The following is a 6,840-nucleotide window of genomic DNA, read 5'->3' as shown; positions in this document are numbered from 1 at the left end:
TCTATCAAGTAATGTTCTGATGTTCCATGCTCCTAGTAGGAGTTTCTTTGTATTTTGTTTCCTTTGATTTCGACCGCTTAAAGGGATGACCCACCAGCTGCAGTGTGCTGACCGGGTGTTTGTAGAGCAGGCAATGTTTGGGACACCTTTTCTAGTCCCCTCCCTTGATTAGGGTGAGCAGTGCTGTCCTAGAGAGGGCTGCTCAGTCTCCCAGGATGCTGCCAAATGTCCCTGCTGCCCACAGGACCAAGCGACCACTGGTCCGTGGGCCCCCTAAGTGCAGGATCATGACTACAACTGCCAGTGGTCACCTCCACCTGTTGTGTTGCTACTCCCCCATCACCACAGGTCTTGAAGAGGGTGGACGGGGTTAGGATAGATGAGTGTGCACAAAGATACTTGTGCGTGAAGGACATTTAATTGGAAAAGTCGATGCACAGAGACAGTCCCACTCTCTCGGCGCTGGAAGCCTGGGTCCAGTGGCACGAAAAGTCGTTACACCTGGAGACTTCCTCAGCTGCATTGGATAGCTGTGTTGTCTTTTGTGCTCCAACACGCCCTAAGAACTCCACAGTGCTTTGCTGCGTCGCCCTCTCAGCCGTTGAACCTTCTTGTTGGTTTCTTCCGTCTATTTGGCCAAAGCAGTCTTCACATGCTGGGTGAGCAAAGCCCTGGTTCACCAGGGGTCAAAGACCCGATGGCTACCCTCACAAGGTTTAGCCAGCTTGTTGAAGCCGTTGCCCGGGGTGTGGCCACTGCCGCATGCTAGCAGCTACTGGGAGCCACAAGTGGGAGCTGGGTGTCAGGTAGGGGTCAGAGGCTGGAGAACTGCCCTAGGAGGGCACAACAAGCCCTCCGTACCAGAGATACTACTCCTCCCTGAGCACCCCATAAACCCCTAAGATGATATCCCTTTCAACCGAGCCAGCCAGGAGTCAAACCTGGAATCTTCTGATCTGTAGTCAGACGCGTTATCCATTGCACCACTGGCCCGATGACTATGATTACTATTATAATACTATTGTAATACTATTACATGTAATACTATTACAATACTATTGCTCTAAGCTCTATTGATGTGATTTGCTCAAGATGGAAAAATAGAAGAAATGGTCCTTGCTTCATCTTCCATTACTGCAAAATCTGAATATGAAAAAATACGACTATATACAAAATTTTGATAGTCTTATTCAGCATTTAAAAGGAAAAGCAAAAATATCAAGCTGATGAAATGAGTCAAGGCAGTACAAAGAATAAAACAAACCATTCAATTTCAATAGAAAATAATTATCTAAGCTTGAGAAGCAAAGAAATTAGAAGAAAGAACCTACTAATAAGATAATTTTGGGATACCTTGTGTTTTGTGTAAAAGAAATACAAATACAATTAAAATATAAAATGGATACCTATATACCATATACAGATAATTCACATTTTGTAGCAATCAGAAATTACATAAACATTTCCAAAATAATATATTGAAGAAAACAACATATTCTTCACATTTCCAAGGGTTTAAACAAAAACTCTTTATTATCTTCATTTTCCATTACCACAAAAACATCCAGGCCACAGAAGAAATAGGAACATTTTACGTTCTTAAAATGCTTCCATACAGAAAATTCTGATGACTAAAGCCAATAACCCACAAGTCTGCAGAAGATGATTGATGACTTAAATGATTTAGTTATGATGCAGTACTAAATTCCTGCAACAAAATTAGAACAAAGATCTTACTAGGACATAGTAATGCTTTGGGGATATGGTATATTTGAATCCAACCTATACTACAAAGTTTTACAGATTAACAAAGAGTTTTCATTCTTAACTCTATACTAAATGAAAGAATAGTAAAACTATGGTTGCTTAATTATTCAAACAGAATATTTGAAAAACCTGAAAGCACTGAAAAATCTGCATTTAATACAAACTACATAAGCAATACTGACTATGAAATAGATGAAAAAAATAATTCCATTACAAACATTTTTCAAAAGGAGATAGTTATACTTAACATGGAATTTGGAAAAATATTTCTTGAGTTCCCAGGCACAAATATAAGAACTAGAGCCATAGTTAGGTCTCAATGAATAAGAATGAATTCCCTGAAATGACACTATGTCTTGAATTTGTATTGCATATTTTATTGGGCTTTATTCAATAACAATATTTTACATAATTATAGTATATTCAAATGCATGTGACTACTTCATAGAGGGCATTATAACTTTAATTGGTCCTTAGTTTATGAATTCAGTGTAGCTAGAATTTGCTATAACCATCTTGGGTTTATGTATCATCCAAAACTATTTAAGAGGACATAAAAAGTATTTTATACTTTGATTTTAGCAATACACGTTGTGGCAATTGCTATGGGAGGGAGGACAGGAAGATAGGGACATTTGTGCTTATAGATAGTTATCTTGACTTTCTCTTTTAGTAACAACTCTAAGATAGAAGGGCAAAGACAAGGCAATGAGAGTTAAGTGACTTGTGAGGAATGAGCTAAAAAAAGCGTCTGATGCCAGATTTGAACACAGGTCTAGTACTCTATCTTGCTATCTTGTGTGCTATCTTGCTATCCCAAAGTGTTTTTAAAATATTATTAATACACTGAAGAAATTCATTGAATCATTATATCAACATTTGTCCCATAGAGACAACAGGAAACCTGAATATGTAATAACATGTCCATTTAAAATCAATTAAAAATATAGTGATAAAATTGAATCTTAAAAAATAAAAGTTTATACCAAAATTTTGACATCCCAAATGAAGGAAAAGCCAAAAAATCAAAGTGATAAAAATTAAAAGTAGTATAAAGAAGAAAATAAGCCATTCATTTTCAACTAAAAATAATTCTACTGTCTTGAGGAGCAAATATATTAGAAGAGATAATATATTAATAAAATGGATATAAAATAGTTTTCATTTTCTATATGTATGAAAGAAATCTAAATACAATAAAATATATTTGATCAAGTATATACCATTAATAGATGGTTCACATTTTATATCATTAAAAAATCTATAGATACTTCTAGACTTCAACCCCTAAAGCCCAATGAGGTCAAAATATATATATTCTACAAATTTATGATGGTATAAAGAGAAACTCTTTATCATTTTTGCCATTATTAAACAAGCTACCTAACAATGATACAATATTTATAATATCTCTATTGATTATCATTAAGCCTTTGACTCAGTTCTGTACTCATAGCTCATTCATGTATTGACAACACATGAAAAAAGATTCAAGCATGGTAACCAACCTCAAAGGAAATGCTACCCTCCAGAACCCAGGCCACAACTTAAATGTCAATCTCATTCTCATTCACTCAAATATGCAAACAAAGCCTCATCTTTTTGCTTCAATCTCTATAAGATCTCCCATGTATATTCTTTCCAATATACTCAAGCAGGTAGTGCATGTTCTTACCATCTTTTGCCTGGGAGATTTCCACAGTTTCCTATATGATCTCTTTTCCTTAAGATTCTCTCTGCTATATTCTCCACATAGCTATTGAATTATCATTTCCAAAGTACCACCCTGACCATATCATCAACCCTGTTCAAAAAAATTCACCATCTTGCTATTATGTAGAAGATAAAATAGAAATGCTTTCCTTTGTTATTTAAAATTCCTCAAAATCTGCTCTTTGAAGAACAATCTGGAATTATGCCCAAAAGTTATATGCATACATACCCTTTGACTCAGCAATGCTACTAATAGGTTTATTTTCTAAGGTGCTCAGGCAAGAAGAATAAAAACCCCTCTATGTTCTAAAATATTTCTAGAAGCTCTCTTTGTGGTAGCAAAGAACTGGAAGTTGAGGGGATGCTCATGAATTGGGGAATAGCTAAATATAATGTGTTATATGATTACTACTGTGCCATAAGAAATGATGAGCCGGTTAATAAAAACAAAACAAAACAGGGAAAATCCTACATGAAATTATGGAAGGAATTGAGCAGAACCAAGAGAACATTACATATGGAAACATAAATATTGTTTGAAGATGCATCTTATACGATGAGTTTGCTTCCAAAGAAAAATCTGATAAATGCAAATAAACAAGACATAGCTTTAAAAATTCATACATCTTTTTTCAAATAAGTTTTCTGTAGTTTTGATAGGAGAGGGAAAGAGTAAGCTTGGAATTTTTATGTAACAAGCAAATTAATTTAAAAATCAGCCATTTATTAAGCACCCACTATATACAACATATCATTCAATGTAAAAAAATACAATATGCTATTAACAATTTTGTTACATAATAAGAAACTCTAAAGAAAGAAAAAATAAAGCATGGGCTATTCCTGTGTTTCTATTCCAATTATACATTAGTCTTTCATGTTCATTCTGCAACACAGCTATTGACCAGATACTGATGTCCAAAGAATAAAAACAAGGGTTGGGGAACTGGACTGTAATCCTGGAACTTAGTATTTTAGTAATGGTTATTAACAAGTAACATAATATTTCTCTATGTCTCTATTTTATTCAAATATAAAAGGGTTTATAAAATCTGCTCTGTCTATTCACAGAAAGACTGAAAGAATAAAATGAGAAAACATATAGGTAGGAACTTCATAACTTCTAAAGTACTGTACACAATGATGATATTATTATTATTATTTAGCTCTTCTATTCATCTCCTTTACTCCTACCACCATCCCTCACATGAACTGAGATGACAGGCATTCACATTTTTATTCTTCTCATGTAGATAGGGAAGATTTGAGTTCTTTTCAGATTTAGGCCCTCAAAACTCCAAATGAAAGATTTAATAAGATAAAAGGAATGGAGTAAATATGCATGAAAAGAACAAAATTATCTCAATCAACAGCATGAGGGTTTTATTTTTTCAGGATTTATTTGCCTTTACTTTGTTTTCTTGCTCATTTGCTGAAAATATAAAATAGGACACTGCAAGATTTGATTCTTTGTGTGACAAATTTAATTAAATGTAGACAAATTTTGCTCTTTGATGTTTAACTTTTTAAACATCATTTAAAGTACATACATTAAGTCCAGTAGATTAAATACTGATTGGGCAAGATATAATACTAGGTGTTTTAGGAAGCCCCCAAATAAATGGCAACCCTTGCTTACAAGGAGCTTATACTCACAAATAAAGTTATATAATCAAATAGAGACAATAATGAAAAATACCAAAAGGTAATAAGATGAATTATTCATAAATGGTATGACTGTGAATGTGAGAGAAATGTCACCATAACTAGATTTTAGATGATGAATAGATTTTGAGAGAAAAGAAAAAGGAGAGTCGGTAAGAGGGAGGAGAGATTTGTCTTAAACAGGGAAACTGTCTTAGCAAAGATATATAGAAATTTTTAAAAGTGTGTTAATTTTGCTGAAGAATAGGATTCATTTATGGAAACAGTAGGAGGTAGGTGAGCCTGATTATAAAAAGTCTTTCATACCAAGCTAAGGAATTTTGACTTTATTCTGAAGAACATGGCAAGCCATTAACAAGAAATAAAATTCCAAAAGCACGTGTAGCAATAGAGAGAAAATGGGTCCCAAATATGTAGAGGCTCACATTGTGTGTAAGTCAAAGGGAGGTAGGATAAGCCTATTTAGCCTTTTCTCCCTATACTCTCCTGCAAGGAATACTTTCATTCCCACCAGAAGGGAAACAGGAGATTTAGGGATACAGGATACTCTATTCTCTTCAGAGGTAGAGAAGGTGCCAGTAGAGAAATATATCTATAACTGCTGCCTTAAATTCTATTCATCTAGAGCTAAGATTGAGTTCCAACTACCTTGATTGCTTTGTCATTTCTTGGGGAAAAGGGGACTAAGAGCTCTATATGCATTGCTTGATACTTTCTCACCTAATACCAAGTGCAAAATAAAGATAAATAGCATATAACAAAGAAAATCATCTATCCAAACCATAACAAAACAGGAATCAGAGAAGCTATACATAGAAAGATAACTCAGGGTAAAGGAGTTCTCCCATTGGAAGATCCCATTGGATCAATAAAAAGAGAGATTTTTTTTCTTTTTTAACACTTACTTTCTGTGATAGTAACAACTCTAAGAGAAAGGCTAAGGCAAGGCAAAGAGGGGTAAGTGACCTTCCTAGGGATATACATTTAGGTAGTAGTGGAAGTCAGATTGAAACCAGGTTCTTCTGACTTCAGACCTGGTGCTCTTCCCACTGTGCAACCTAGCTGCTCCCCGCTAACAAGAATATTCCTGATTTCACCTAAAAGGAAATTCCCTGAAATCCCTGGACAAGCAAATTGGGTGTGGAGATATGATGGAGGCTGCCAACTCATTTCATGTCTTCCTAAAAGACAACCTAAAGTGGGGTTGACTTCTTTCATCACTCTCAAAGGTGGAGGCTCTCTGGATACTCAAAGAAGACTCATATTTAAGAACTCCCAATAAGGTACCTCTGAGGAGGACACTCAGGGACCCCTGAAAAGGCATCATAGAAAAATAGGCTGAGAACTAAATCTTTCCCCTTTGCGAGCACTGACCTACCCCTTATTCAGAGCAAGACATCTATTTTCACCAATGAGAAAATAGTCCCATATCACTGGATTTGGATGGAGATTATATATTACTATAATAAGAATAATTTGATGTTGATGCCCAAGACAGATTGGGAGGGGAAGAAGATTAAAGGAGTGAAAACACCCAAATTCACATGAATATTATTCCATAAAAATTACTTTGAATGGTTGCATTTATAATGGGTACAATTTTGTGAATCTGAATTTGTTATGCTTAAGAAATCAATAACTTTTTAAATAGAAGGCTGAGCATGTCAGTTAAATTCTTGACCATTATCTTGAGCT

General features: G+C 35.0%; 1 non-coding gene across 1 annotated transcript; it reads right to left on the bottom strand.

The window, feature by feature from the left end:
* Positions 1 to 920: 920 nt before the first annotated feature.
* On the bottom strand, positions 921 to 993 carry TRNAC-ACA (transfer RNA cysteine (anticodon ACA)). The gene has a single exon. It is a non-coding gene; the product is annotated as a tRNA-Cys (tRNA).
* Positions 994 to 6,840: the final 5,847 nt, after the last annotated feature.

The sequence above is a fragment of the Monodelphis domestica genome, chromosome 3 (assembly GCF_027887165.1).
Source record: "Monodelphis domestica isolate mMonDom1 chromosome 3, mMonDom1.pri, whole genome shotgun sequence".
Lineage (NCBI taxonomy): Eukaryota > Metazoa > Chordata > Mammalia > Didelphimorphia > Didelphidae > Monodelphis > Monodelphis domestica.
Note: the sequence above shows the minus strand (reverse complement) of the source record. Positions and strands in the feature narration are given on the sequence as shown.